Below are 15,521 nucleotides of genomic sequence, written 5' to 3'. Positions count from 1 at the left end.
GGCCAATGTGATGATCAGGCTATAAATCGATTCGATAACGAATGGGGAAAACGGACGTATTTCTCATGTTTTTACTACATATGAACACTTTTCACATTCTCCCGTGCAACTCGGCTGCTAGTCCTACTTTCATGCAGAATCTTAAGGTCCTAGCTCATGTCCAAGGCACCAAAGACAGCTAAAAAGTCAATAATCGATACATAAAACTTGAATTGTACTACTTCTTACTGGCTATTACATCAACTTAGAAGCTTCATCTGTGTTCTACTATGGTTCTTTTACTGTCTCCGCATACCGCAGCACGCAACATAGCTTTGCAGACGAGAAGGACAACCGTTCCAGAGAGAAGAGCGGCCAGTTTGACGATCTGGCTTTAAGTCGATTCGATAACAAATGATGAAAACGGACAAATGTCTCAGGATTTTACTACATATGAATACTTTTCATATTCTCCCGTGCAACTCGGCTGCTAGTCCTACTTTAATGCAGAAACCTAAGGTCCTGTCTCATGTCCAAGGCACCAAAGCCAGCTAAAAAGTCAATAATAGATACCTAAAACTTGAATTTTACTACTTCTTACTGGCTATTACATCAACTTAGAAGCTACATCTGTGTTCTACTATGGTGCTTTTACTGTCTCCGCATTCCGCAGCACGCGACATAGCTTTGCAGACGATAAGTACAACCGTTTCAGAGAGAAGAGCGCCCAATGTGACGATCTGGCTTTAAGTCTATTCGATAACAAATGACGAAAACGGACGGATTTTCAGGTTTTTACTACATATGAACACTTTTCACATTCTCCCGTGCAAGTCGGCTGCTAGTCATCCTTTCATGAAAAATGTTAAGTTCCTAGCTCATGCCCAAGGCACCAAAGAAGGGTAAAAAGTCAATAACCGATACCTAAAACTTTAATTGTACTACTTCTTACTGGCTATTACATCAACTTAGAAGCTTCATCTGTGTTCTACTATGGTGCTTTTAGTTTCTCCGCATACCGCAACACGCGACATAGCTTTCCAGACCGTAAGTACAACTTTTTCAGAGAGAAGGGCGGCCAATGTGACGATCTGGCTTTAAGTCGATTCGATAACAAATGACGAAAACGGACGGATTTCTCATGTTTTTACTTCATATGAACACTCTTCACATTCTCCCGTGCAACTCCGCTGCTAATCCTCATTTCATGCAGAATCTAAGGTCCTAGCTCATGTCCAAGGCACCAAAGCCAGCTAAAAAGTCAATAATCGATACCTAGAACTTGAATTGTACTACTGCTTACTGGCAATTACATCAACTTAGAAGCTTCATCTGTGTTCTACTATGGTGATTTTAATGTCTCCGCATACCGGAGCACGCGACATAGCTTTGCATACAATAAGTACAACCGTTTCAGACAGAAGAGCGGCCAATGTGACGATCTGGCTTTAAGTCGATTCGATAACAAATGACGAAAACGGACCGAATTCTCAGGTTTTTACTACATATGAACACTTTTCACATTCTCCCGTGCAACAGGGCTGCTAGTCCTCATTTCATGCAGAATCTTAAGGTCCTAGCTCATGTCCAAGGCACCAAAGCCAGCTAAAAATTCAGTATTGAATACCTAAAACTTGAATTGTACTACTTCTTACTGGCTATTACATCAACTTAGGAGCTTCATCTGTGTTCTACTATGGTGCTTTTAGTGTCTCCGCATACAGCAGCACGCGACATAGCTATGAAATCGATTAGTACAACCGTTTCAGAGAGAAGAGCGGCCAATGTGACGATCTGGCTTTAAGTGGAATCGATAACTAATGACGAAAACTGACGTGTTTCTCAGGTTTTTACTACATTTGAACACTTTTCACATTCTCCCGTGCAAATAAGCTGCTAGTCCTCCTTTCATGCAGAATCTTAAGGTCCTAGCTCATGTCGAGGGCACCAAAGCCAGCTATAAAGTCTTAATCCATACATAAAACTTGAATCGTACTACTTCTTACTGGCTATTACATCAACTTGGAAGCTTCATCTGTGTTCTACTATGGTGCTTTTAGTGTCTCCGCATGCCGCAGCACTCGACATAGCTTTGCAGACGATAAGTACAACTGTTTCAGAGAGAAGAGCGGCCAATGTGACGATCTGGCCTTAAGTCGATTCGAACACGGACGGATTTCCCTGGTTTTTACTACATATGAACACTTTTCACATTCTCCCGTGCAACTCGGCTGCTAGTCCTCCTTTCATGCACAATCTTAAGGTCCTAGCTCATGTCCAACGCACCAAAGCCAGCTAAAAAGTCAATAATCGATACCTAAAACTTGAATTGTACTACTTCTTACTGGCTATTACATCAACTTAGAAGCTTCATCTGTGTTCTACTATGGTGATTTTAGTGTCTCCGCATACCGCAGCACGCGACATAGCTTTGCAGACGATAAGTAGAACCGTTTCAGAGAGAAGGGCGGCCAATGTGACGATCTGGTTTTAAGTCGATTCGATAACAAATGACGAAAACGGACCGATTTCTCAGGTTTTTACTACATATGAACACTTTTCACATTCTCCCGTGCAAGTCGGCTGCTAGTCCTCCTTTCATGCAGAATCTTAAGGTCCTAGCTCATGTCCAAGGCAACAAAGCCAGCTAAAAAGTCAATATTCAAAACCTAAAACTTGAATTGTACTACTTCTTACTGGCTATTACATCAACTTAAAAGCTTCATCTGTGTTCTACTATGGTGGTTTTAGTGTCTCCGCATACCGCAGCACGCGACATAGCTTTGCAGACGATAAGTACAAAAAGGTTCTGAGAGAAGAGCGGCCAATGTGACGATCTGGCTATAAATCGATTCGATAACAAATGGCGAAAACGGACGTATTTCTCATGTTTTTACTACATATGAACACTTTTCACATTCTCCCGTGCAACTCGGCTGCTAGTCCTCCTTTCATGCAGAATCTTAAGGTCCTAGCTCATGTCCAAGGCACCAAAGACAGCTAAAAAGTCAATAATCGATACATAAAACTTGAATTGTACTACTTCTTACTGGCTATTACATCAACTTAGAAGCTTCATCTATGTTCTACTATGGTTCTTTTACTGTCTCCGCATACCGCAGCACGCAACATAGCTTTGCAGACGAGAAGTACAACCGTTTCAGAGAGAAGAGCGGCCAGTTTGACGATCTGGCTTTAAGTCGTTTCAATAACAAATGACGAAAACGGACAGATTTCTCAGGTTTTTACTACATATGAACACTTTTCACATTCTCCTGTGCAAATTGGCTGCTAGTCCTCCTTTCATGCAGAATGTTAAGGTCCTGGCTCATGTCCAAGGCACCAAGACATTTAAAAAGTCAATAATCGATACCTAAAACTTGAATTGTACTACTTCTTACTGGCTATTACATCAACTTAGGAGCTTCATCTGTGTTCTATTATGCTGCTTTTAGTGTCTCCGCATACCGCAGCACGCGACATAGCTATGAAATCGATTAGTACAACCGTTTCAGAGAGAAGAGCGGCCAATGTGACGATCTGGCTTTAAGTCGAATCGATAACAAATGACGAAAACTGACGTTTTTCTCAGGTTTTTACTACATTTGAACACTTTTCACATTCTCCCGTGCAAATAAGCTGCTAGTCCTCCTTTCATGCAGAATGTTAAGGTCCTAGCTCATGTCGAGGGCACCAAAGCCAGCTATAAAGTCTTAATCCATACCTAAAACTTGAATTATACTACTTCTTCCTGGCTATTACATCAACTTAGAAACTTCATCTGTGTTCTACTATGGTGCTTTTAGTGTTTCAGAATACCGCAGCACGCGACATAGCTTTGCAGACGATAAGTACAACCGTTTCAGAGAGAATAGCGGCCAATGTGACGATGTGGCTTTAAGTCGATTCGATAACAAATGACGAAAACGGACGGATTTCTAGGTTTTTACTACATATGAACACTTTTCATATTCTCCCGTGCAACTCCGCTGCTAATCCTTCTTTCATGCACAATCTTAAGGTCCTAGCTCATGTCCAACGTACCAAAGCCAGCTAAAAAGTCAATAATCGATACCTAAAACTTGAATTGTACTATATCTTACTGGCTATTACATCAACTTAGAAGCTTCATCTGTGTTCTACTATGGTGCTTTTACTTACTCCGCATATCGCAGAGCGCGAGATAGCTTTGCAGACGAGAAGTACAACCGTTTCAGAGAGAAGAGCGGCCAATGTGACGACCTGGCTTTAAGTCGATTCGATAACAAATGACGAAAACGGACGGATGTCTCAGGTTTTTACTACATATGAACACTTTTCACATTCTCCCGTGCAACTCGGCTTCTAGTCCTAGTTTCTTGCAGAATTTTAAGGTCCTAGCTCATGTCCAAGGTACCAAAGCCAGCTAAAAAGTCAATAATCGATACCTAAAACTTGAATTGTACTACTTCTTACTGGCTATTACATCAACTTAGAAGCTTCATCTGTGTTCTACTATGGTGATTTTAGTGTCTCCGCATACCGCAGCACGCGACATAGCTTTGCAGACCATAAGTAGAACCGTTTCAGAGAGAAGGGCGGCCAATGTGACGATCTGGTTTTAAGTCGATTCGATAACAAATGACGAAAACGGACCGATTTCTCAGGTTTTTACTACATATGAACACTTTTCACATTCTCCCGTGCAACTCGGCTGCTAGTCCTCCTTTCATGCAGAATCTTAAGGTCCTAGCTCATGTCCAAGGCAACAAAGCCAGCTAAAAAGTCAATATTCAAAACCTAAAACTTGAATTGTACTACTTCTTACTGGCTATTACATCAACTTAGAAGCTTCATCTGTGTTCTACTATGGTGCTTTTAGTGTCTCCGCATATCGCAGCACGCGACATAGCTTTGCAGACCATAAGTACAACAGTTTCAGAGAGAAGAGCGGCCAATGTGACGATCTGGCTATAAATTGATTCGATAACAAATGGCGAAAACGGACGTATTTCTCATGTTTTTACTACATATGAACACTTTTCACATTCTCCCGTGCAACTCGGCTGCTAGTCCTCCTTTCATGCAGAATCTTAAGGTCCTAGCTCATGTCCAAGGCACCAAAGACAACTAAAAAGTCAATAATCGATACATAAAACTTGAATTGTACTACTTCTTACTGGCTATTACATCAACTTAGAAGCTTCATCTGTGTTCTACTATGGTGCTTTTAGTGTTTCCGCATTCCGCAACACGCGACATAGCTTTGCAGACGATAAGTAGAACCGTTTCAGAGAGGAGAGCGGCCAATGTAACGATCTGGCTTTAAGTCGATTCGATAACAAATGACGAAAACGGACGGATTTCTCAGGTTTTTACCACATATGAACACATTTCACATTCTCCCGTGCAACTCGGTTGCTAATCCTCCGTTCATGCAGAATCTTAAGTTCCTAGCTCATGTCCAAGGCACCAAAGCCAGCTAAAAAGTCAATAATCGATCCTAAAACTTGAATTGTACTACTTCTTACTGGCTATTACATCAACTTAGAAGCTTCATCTGTGTTCTACTATGGCACTTTTAGTGTCTCCACTAACCGCAGCACGTGACATAGCTTTGCAGACGATAAGTACAACCGTTTCAGAGAGAAGAGCGGCCAATGTGACTCTGCCTTTACGTCGATTCGATAACAAATGACGAAAACGGACGGATTTCTCAGTTTTTTACTACATATGAACACTTTTCACATTCTCCAGTGCAACTCGGCTGCTAGTCCTCCTTTCATGCAGTATCTTAAGGTCCTAGCTCATGTCCAAGGCACCGAAGCCAGCTAAAAAGTCAATAATCGATACCTAAAACTTGAATTGTAATATTTCTTACTGGCTATTACATCAACTTAGAACCTTCATCTGTGTTCTTATATGGTGCCTTTAGTGTCTCCACATACCGCAGCACGTGACATAACTTTGCAGACGATAAGTACAACCGTTTCAGAGAGAAGAGCGGCCAATGTGACGATCTGGCTTTAAGTTGATTCGATAACAAATGACGAAATCGGACGGATTTCCCAGGTTTTCACTACATATGAACACTTTTCACATTCTCCCGTGCAACTTGGCTGCTAGTCCTCCTTTCATGCAGAATCTTAAGGTCCTAGCTCATGTCCAAGGCACCAAAGCCAGCTAAAAAGTAAATAATCGATACCTAAAACTGGAATTGTACTACTTCTTACTGGCTATTACATCAACTTAGAAGCATCATCTGTGTTCTACTATGGTGCTTTTAGTGACTCCGCATACCGCAGCACGCGACATAGATTTGCAGACGATAAGTACAACCGTTACAGAGAGAAGAGCGGCCAATGTGACGATCTGGCTTTAAGTCGATTCGATAACAAATGAGGAAAATTGACGGATTTCTCAGGTTTTTACTACATATGAACACATTTCACATTCTCCCATGCAACTCGGCTGCTAATCCTCCTTTCATGCAGAATCTTAAGGTCCTAGCTCATGTCCAAGGCACCAAAGCCAGCTAAAAAGTCAATAATCGATATCTAAAACTTGAATTGTACTACTTATACTGGCTATTACATCAACTTAGAAGCTTCATCTGTGTTCTACTATGGCGCTTTTACTGTCTCCACATACCGCAGCACGTGACATAGCTTTGCATACGATAAGTACAACCGTTTCAGAGAGAAGAGCGGCCAATGTGACGATCTGGCTTTATGTCGATTCGAATACAAATGACGAAAACGGACGGATTTCTCAGGTTTTTACTACATATGAACACTTTTCACATTCTCCCGTGCAACTCGGCAGCTAGTCCTCCTTTAATGCAGAATCTTAAGGTCCTAGCTCATGTCGAAGGCACCAAAGCCAGCTAAAATGTCAATAATCGATACCTAAAACTTGAATTGCACTACTTCTTACTGGCTATTACATCAACTTAGAAGCTTCATCTGTGTTCTACTATGGCGCTTTTAGTGTCTCCACATACCGCAGCACGCGACATAGCTTTGCAGACAATAAGTACAACCGTTTCAGAGAGAAGAGCGGCCAATGTGCCGATCTGGCTTTCAGTCGATTCGATAACAAATGACGATAACGGACGGATTTCTCAGGTTTTTACCACATATGAACACTTTTCACATTCTCCCGTGCAACTCGGCTGCTAGTCCTCCTTTCATGCAGAATCTTAAGGCACCAAAGCCAGCTAAGAAGTCAATAATCGATACTTATAACATGAATTGTACTACTTCTTACTGGCTATTACATCAGCTTAGAAGCTTCATCTGTGTTCTACTATGGTGCTTTTAGTGTCTCCGCATACCGCAGCACGCGACATAGCTTTTCAGACGATAAGTACAACCGTTTCAGAGAGAAGAGCGGCCAATGTGACGATCTGGCTTTAAGTCGATTCGATAACAAATGGCGGAAACGGACGGATTTCTCAGGTTTTTACTACATATGAACACTTATCACATTTTCACGTGCAACACGGCTGCTAGACCTCCTATCATGCAAAATCTTAAGTTCCTAGCCCATGCCCAAGGCACCAAAGAAGGGTAAAAAGTCAATAATCGATACCTAAAACTTGAATTGTACTACTTCTTACTGGCTATTACGTCCTCTTAGAAGCTTCATCTGTGTTCTACTATGGTGCTTTTAGTGTCTCCGCATACCGCAGCACGCGACATAGCTTTGCAGTCGATAAGTACAACCGTTTCAGAGAGAAGAGCGGCTAATGTGACGATCTGGCTTTAAGTCGATTCGAAAACAATGACGATAACGAACGGATTTCTAAGGTTTTTACTACATATGAACACTTTTCACACTCTCCTGTGCAACTCGGCTGCTAGTCCTCCTTTCATGCAGAATCTTAAGGTCCTAGCTCATGTTCAAGGCACCAAAGCCAGCTAAAAAGTCAATAATCGATACCTAAAACTTGAATTGTACAACTTCTTACTGGCTATTACATCAAATTAGAGGCTTCATCTATGTTCTACTATGGTGCTTTTAGTGTCTCCGCATTCCGCAACACGCGACATAGCTTTGCAGACGATAAGTAGAACCGTTTCAGAGAGGAGAGCGGCCAATGTAACGATTCGATAACAAATGACGAAAACGGACGGATTTCTCAGGTTTTTACCACATATGAACACATTTCACATTCTCCCGTGCAACTCGGCTGCTAATCCACATTTCATGCAGAATCTTAAGGTCCTAGCTCATGCCCAAGGCACCAAAGAAGGGAAAAAAGTCAACAATCGATACCTAAAACTTGAATTGTACTACTTCTTACTGGCTATTACATCAACTTAGAAGCTTCATCTGTGTTCTACTATGGTGCTTTTAGTGTCTCCACATACCGCAGCACGCGACATAGCTTTGCAGACGATAAGTACAACCGCTTTAGAGAGTAGAGCGCCCAATGTGACGATCTGGCTTTAAGTCGATTCGATAACAAATGTTGAACACGGACGGATTTCTCTGGTTTTTACTACATATGAACACTTTTCACATTCTCCCTTGCAACTCGGCTGCTAGTCCTCCTTTCATGCAGAATCTTATGGTCCTAGATCATGTCCAAGGCACCAAAGCCAGCTGAAAAGTCAATAATCGATACCAAAAACTTGAATTGTACTACTTCTTACTGGCTATTACATCATCTTAGAAGCTTCATCTGTGTTCTACTATGGTGCTTTTAGTGTCTCCGCATACCGCAGCACGACACGTAGCTTTGCAAGCGATAAGTACAACCGTTTCAGAGAGAAGAGCGGCCAATGTGACGATCTGGCTTTAAGTCGATTCGATAACAAATGGCGGAAACGTACGGATTTCTTAGGTTTTTACTACATATGAACACTTTTCACATTCTCCCATGCAACTGGGCTGCTAGTCCTCCTTTCATGCAGAATCATAAGGTCCTAGCTCATGTCCAAGGTACCAAAGCCAGCTAAAAAGTCAATAATCGATACTTAAAACTTGAATTGCACTACTTCTTACTGACTATTACATCATCTTAGAAGCTTCATCTGTGTTCTACTATGGTGCTTTTAGTGTCTCCGCATACCTCAGCACGCGACATAGCTTTTCAGTCGATAAGTACAACCGTTTCAGAGAGAAGAGCGGCTAATGTGACGATCTGGCTTTAAGTCGATTCGATAACAAATGACGATAACGAACGGATTTCTCAGGTTTTTACTACATATGAACACTTTTTACATTCTCCCCTGCAACTCGGCTGCTAGTCCTCCTTTCATGCACAATCTTAAGGTACTAGCTCATGTCCAAGGCACGAAAGGCACCTAAAAAGTCAATAATCGATACCTAAAACTTGAATTGTTCTACGTCTTACTGGCTATTACATCAACTTAGAAGCTTCATCTGTGTTCTACTATGATGCTTTTAGTGTCTCTGCATACCGCAGCACGCGACATAGCTTTGCAGACGATAAGTACAACCGTTTCAGAGAGAAGAGCGGCCAATGTGACGATCTGGCTTTAAGTCGATTCGATAACAAATGACGAAAACGGACGGATTTCTCAGGTTTTTACTACATATGAACACTTTTCACATTCTCCCGTGCAACTCGGCTGCTAGTCCTCCTTTCATGCAGAATCTTAAGGTCCTAGCTCATGTCCAAGGCACCAAGGGCAGCTAAAAAGTCAATAATCGATACCTATAACATGAATTGTACTACTTCTTACTGGCTATTACATCAGCTTAGAAGCTTCATCTGTGTTCTACTATGGTGCTTTTAGTGTCTCCACATACCGCAGCACGCGACATAGCTTTGCAGACGATACGTACAACCGTTTCAGAGAGAAGAGCGGCCAATGTGACGATCTGGCTTTAAGTCGATTCGATAACAAATGGCGGAAACGGACGGATTTCTTAGGTTTTTACTACATATGAACACTTTTCACATTCTCCCATGCAACTGGACTGCTAGTCCTCCTTTCATGCAGAATCATAAGGTCCTAGCTCATGTCCAAGGTACCAAAGCCAGCTAAAAAGTCAATAATCGATACTTAAAACTTGAATTGTACTACTTCTTACTGACTATTACATCATCTTAGAAGCTTCATCTGTGTTCTACTATGGTGCTTTTAGTGTCTCCGCATACCACAGAACGCGACATAGCTTTGCAGTCGATAAGTACAACCGTTTCAGAGAGAAGAGCGGCTAATGTGACGATCTGGCTTTAAGTCGATTCGATAACAAATGACGATAACGAACGGATTTCTCAGGTTTTTACTACATATGAACACTTTTTACATTCTCCCCTGCAACTCGGCTGCTAGTCCTCCTTTCATGCACAATCTTAAAGTCCTAGCTCATGTCCAAGGCACCAAAGCCAGCTAAAAAGTGAATAATCGATACCTAAAACTTGATTTGTACTACTTCTTACTGGCTATTACATCAACTTAGAAGCTTCATCTGTGTTCTACTATGGTGCTTTTAGTGTCTCCGCATATCGCAGCACGCGACATAGCTATGCAGTCGATAAGTACAACCGTTTCAGAGAGAAGAGCGGCTAATGTGACGATCTGGCTTTAAGGCGATTCGATAACAAATGACGATAACGAACGGATTTCTCAGGTTTTTAATACATATAAACACTTTTTACATTCTCCCCTGCAACTCGGCTGCTAGTCCTCCTTTCATGCAGAATCGTAAGGTCCTAGCTCCTCTCCAAGGCAACAAAGCCAGCTAAAAAGTCAATAATCGATACCTAAAACTTGAATTGTACTACTTCTTACTGCCTATTACATCAACTTAGAAGCTTCATCTGTGATCTACTATGGTGCTTTTAGTGTCTCCGCATACCGCAGCACGCGACATAGCTTTGCAGACGATAAGTACAACCGTTTCAGAGAGAAGAGCGGCCAATGTGACGATCTGGCTTTACGTCGATTCGATAACAAATGACGAAAACGGACGGATTTCTCAGGTTTTTACTACATATGAACACTTTTCACTTTCTCCCTCGCAACTCGGCTGCTAGTCCTCCTTTCATGCAGAATCTTAAGGCCCTAGCTCATGTCCAAGACACCAAAGCCAGCTAAAAAGTCAATAATCGATACCTAAAACTGGAATTGTACTACTTCTTACTGGCTATTACATCAACTTAGAAGCTTCATCTGTGTTCTACTATGGTGCTTTTAGTGTCTCCGCATACCGCAGCACGCGACATAGCTTTGCAGACGATAAGTACAACCGTTTCAGAGAGAAGAGCGGCCAATGTGACGATCTGGCTTTAAGTGGAATCGATAACTAATGACGAAAACTGACGTGTTTCTCAGGTTTTTACTACATTTGAACACTTTTCACATTCTCCCGTGCAAATAAGCTGCTAGTCCTCCTTTCATGCAGAATCTTAAGGTCCTAGCTCATGTCGAGGGCACCAAAGCCAGCTATAAAGTCTTAATCCATACATAAAACTTGAATTGTACTACTTCTTACTGGCTATTACATCAACTTGGAAGCTTCATCTGTGTTCTACTATGGTGCTTTTAGTGTCTCCGCATGCCGCAGCACTCGACATAGCTTTGCAGACGATAAGTACCACTGTTTCAGAGAGAAGAGCGGCCAATGTGACGATCTGGCCTTAAGTCGATTCGAACACGGACGGATTTCCCTGGTTTTTACTACATATGAACACTTTTCACATTCTCCCGTGCAACTCGGCTGCTAGTCCTCCTTTCATGCACAATCTTAAGGTCCTAGCTCATGTCCAACGCACCAAAGCCAGCTAAAAAGTCAATAATCGATACCTAAAACTTGAATTGTACTACTTCTTACTGGCTATTACATCAACTTAGAAGCATCATCTGTGTTCTACTATGGTGATTTTAGTGTCTCCGCATACCGCAGCACGCGACATAGCTTTGCAGACGATAAGTAGAACCGTTTCAGAGAGAAGGGCGGCCAATGTGACGATCTGGTTTTAAGTCGATTCGATAACAAATGACGAAAACGGACCGATTTCTCAGGTTTTTACTACATATGAACACTTTTCACATTCTCCCGTGCAAGTCGGCTGCTAGTCCTCCTTTCATGCAGAATCTTAAGGTCCTAGCTCATGTCCAAGGCAACAAAGCCAGCTAAAAAGTCAATATTCAAAACCTAAAACTTGAATTGTACTACTTCTTACTGGCTATTACATCAACTTAAAAGCTTCATCTGTGTTCTACTATGGTGGTTTTAGTGTCTCCGCATACCGCAGCACGCGACATAGCTTTGCAGACGATAAGTACAAAAAGGTTCTGAGAGAAGAGCGGCCAATGTGACGATCTGGCTATAAATCGATTCGATAACAAATGGCGAAAACGGACGTATTTCTCATGTTTTTACTACATATGAACACTTTTCACATTCTCCCGTGCAACTCGGCTGCTAGTCCTCCTTTCATGCAGAATCTTAAGGTCCTAGCTCATGTCCACGGCACCAAAGACAGCTAAAAAGTCAATAATTGATACATGAAACTTGAATTGTACTACTTCTTACTGGCTATTACATCAACTTAGAAGCTTCATCTATGTTCTACTATGGTTCTTTTACTGTCTCCGCATACCGCAGCACGCAACATAGCTTTGCAGACGAGAAGTACAACCGTTTCAGAGAGAAGAGCGGCCAGTTTGACGATCTGGCTTTAAGTCGTTTCAATAACAAATGACGAAAACGGACAGATTTCTCAGGTTTTTACTACATATGAACACTTTTCACATTCTCCTGTGCAAATTGGCTGCTAGTCCTCCTTTCATGCAGAATGTTAAGGTCCTGGCTCATGTCCAAGGCACCAAGCCATCTAAAAAGTCAATAATCGATACCTAAAACTTGAATTGTACTACTTCTTACTGGCTATTACATCAACTTAGGAGCTTCATCTGTGTTCTATTATGCTGCTTTTAGTGTCTCCGCATACCGCAGCACGCGACATAGCTATGAAATCGATTAGTACAACCGTTTCAGAGAGAAGAGCGGCCAATGTGACGATCTGGCTTTAAGTCGAATCGATAACAAATGACGAAAACTGACGTTTTTCTCAGGTTTTTACTACATTTGAACACTTTTCACATTCTCCCGTGCAAATAAGCTGCTAGTCCTCCTTTCATGCAGAATGTTAAGGTCCTAGCTCATGTCGAGGGCACCAAAGCCAGCTATAAAGTCTTAATCCATACCTAAAACTTGAATTATACTACTTCTTCCTGGCTATTACATCAACTTAGAAACTTCATCTGTGTTCTACTATGGTGCTTTTAGTGTTTCAGAATACCGCAGCACGCGACATAGCTTTGCAGACGATAAGTACAACCGTTTCAGAGAGAATAGCGGCCAATGTGACGATGTGGCTTTAAGTCGATTCGATAACAAATGACGAAAACGGACGGATTTCTAGGTTTTTACTACATATGAACACTTTTCATATTCTCCCGTGCAACTCCGCTGCTAATCCTTCTTTCATGCACAATCTTAAGGTCCTAGCTCATGTCCAACGTACCAAAGCCAGCTAAAAAGTCAATAATCGATACCTAAAACTTGAATTGTACTATATCTTACTGGCTATTACATCAACTTAGAAGCTTCATCTGTGTTCTACTACGGTGCTTTTACTTACTCCGCATATCGCAGAGCGCGAGATAGCTTTGCAGACGAGAAGTACAACCGTTTCAGAGAGAAGAGCGGCCAATGTGACGACCTGGCTTTAAGTCGATTCGATAACAAATGACGAAAACGGACGGATGTCTCAGGTTTTTACTACATATGAACACTTTTCACATTCTCCCGTGCAACTCGGCTTCTAGTCCTAGTTTCTTGCAGATTTTAAGGTCCTAGCTCATGTCCAAGGTACCAAAGCCAGCTAAAAAGTCAATAATCGATACCTAAAACTTGAATTGTACTACTTCTTACTGGCTATTACATCAACTTAGAAGCTTCATCTGTGTTCTACTATGGTGATTTTAGTGTCTCCGCATACCGCAGCACGCGACATAGCTTTGCAGACCATAAGTAGAACCGTTTCAGAGAGAAGGGCGGCCAATGTGACGATCTGGTTTTAAGTCGATTCGATAACAAATGACGAAAACGGACCGATTTCTCAGGTTTTTACTACATATGAACACTTTTCACATTCTCCCGTGCAACTCGGCTGCTAGTCCTCCTTTCATGCAGAATCTTAAGGTCCTAGCTCATGTCCAAGGCAACAAAGCCAGCTAAAAAGTCAATATTCAAAACCTAAAACTTGAATTGTACTACTTCTTACTGGCTATTACATCAACTTAGAAGCTTCATCTGTGTTCTACTATGGTGCTTTTAGTGTCTCCGCATATCGCAGCACGCGACATAGCTTTGCAGACCATAAGTACAACAGTTTCAGAGAGAAGAGCGGCCAATGTGACGATCTGGCTATAAATTGATTCGATAACAAATGGCGAAAACGGACGTATTTCTCATGTTTTTACTACATATGAACACTTTTCACATTCTCCCGTGCAACTCGGCTGCTAGTCCTCCTTTCATGCAGAATCTTAAGGTCCTAGCTCATGTCCAAGGCACCAAAGACAACTAAAAAGTCAATAATCGATACATAAAACTTGAATTGTACTACTTCTTACTGGCTATTACATCAACTTAGAAGCTTCATCTGTGTTCTACTATGGTGCTTTTAGTGTTTCCGCATTCCGCAACACGCGACATAGCTTTGCAGACGATAAGTAGAACCGTTTCAGAGAGGAGAGCGGCCAATGTAACGATCTGGCTTTAAGTCGATTCGATAACAAATGACGAAAACGGACGGATTTCTCAGGTTTTTACCACATATGAACACATTTCACATTCTCCCGTGCAACTCGGTTGCTAATCCTCCGTTCATGCAGAATCTTAAGTTCCTAGCTCATGTCCAAGGCACCAAAGCCAGCTAAAAAGTCAATAATCGATCCTAAAACTTGAATTGTACTACTTCTTACTGGCTATTACATCAACTTAGAAGCTTCATCTGTGTTCTACTATGGCACTTTTAGTGTCTCCACTAACCGCAGCACGTGACATAGCTTTGCAGACGATAAGTACAAACGTTTCAGAGAGAAGAGCGGCCAATGTGACTCTGCCTTTACGTCGATTCGATAACAAATGACGAAAACGGACGGATTTCTCAGGTTTGTACTACATATGAACACTTTTCACATTCTCCAGTGCAACTCGGCTGCTAGTCCTCCTTTCATGCAGTATCTTAAGGTCCTAGCTCATGTCCAAGGCACCGAAGCCAGCTAAAAAGTCAATAATCGATACCGAAAACTTGAATTGTAATATTTCTTACTGGCTATTACATCAACTTAGAACCTTCATCTGTGTTCTTCTATGGTGCCTTTAGTGTCTCCACATACCGCAGCACGTGACATAACTTTGCAGACGATAAGTACAACCGTTTCAGAGAGAAGAGCGGCCAATGTGACGATCTGGCTTTAAGTTGATTCGATAACAAATGACGAAATCGGACGGATTTCCCAGGTTTTCACTACATATGAACACTTTTCACATTCTCCCGTGCAACT

The sequence above is a fragment of the Schistocerca gregaria genome, chromosome 9 (assembly GCF_023897955.1).
Source record: "Schistocerca gregaria isolate iqSchGreg1 chromosome 9, iqSchGreg1.2, whole genome shotgun sequence".
Classification (NCBI taxonomy): domain Eukaryota; kingdom Metazoa; phylum Arthropoda; class Insecta; order Orthoptera; family Acrididae; genus Schistocerca; species Schistocerca gregaria.
This window is presented reverse-complemented; position numbering follows the sequence as displayed.